The sequence below is a fragment of the Sardina pilchardus genome, chromosome 21, assembly GCF_963854185.1.
Source record: "Sardina pilchardus chromosome 21, fSarPil1.1, whole genome shotgun sequence".
NCBI classification, from domain to species: domain Eukaryota; kingdom Metazoa; phylum Chordata; class Actinopteri; order Clupeiformes; family Clupeidae; genus Sardina; species Sardina pilchardus.
Window position 1 is genome coordinate 5,133,182 of NC_085014.1, and position 548 is coordinate 5,133,729.

Here is a 548-nt window from a genome sequence, read left to right on the forward strand (position 1 = left end):
TGTATTAACCTCATATCTGAAGACATTTTGCAAAATCAATGTATAAGCTGTGGCTAATAGTCTGGAAATTATGGTATTAACCTTAAGCGTGTAGGTGTGATTGAGCTTTGGCAATAATGTTGCTGAAAGGATCATGCCAATAAAGCTCTCTTGAAATTGAAATTGAATTCTTGAAATTGAATTGGTAGTGAATTGAAGTCTTTCACATGACAAGCACGTCTTCTGTTCTGTTCCCTCCAGACTCCCTCTCTCTCTCTCTCTCTCTCTCTCTCTCTCTCTCTCTCTCTCTCTCTCTCTCTCTCTCTCTCTCTCTCTCTCTCTCTCTGTGTGTGTGCGGACAGCACAGCACAGCACGGCACTGCGTCTCCTGATGGAGGATGGACACACTGGACAGGCTCTAGCGCTGCTGATCTGACAGCCAGGTCCACTCCAGAGACCGCTCGCCGACTCTCTAATTGGAGTCTCATGCCTGCCTGCTGTCCAGCTGCTAGCGTCTGCCGGCTAACAACCCCGGGCCTCGCGGAGGCCTCAGCCCCCAGAGAGAGAGA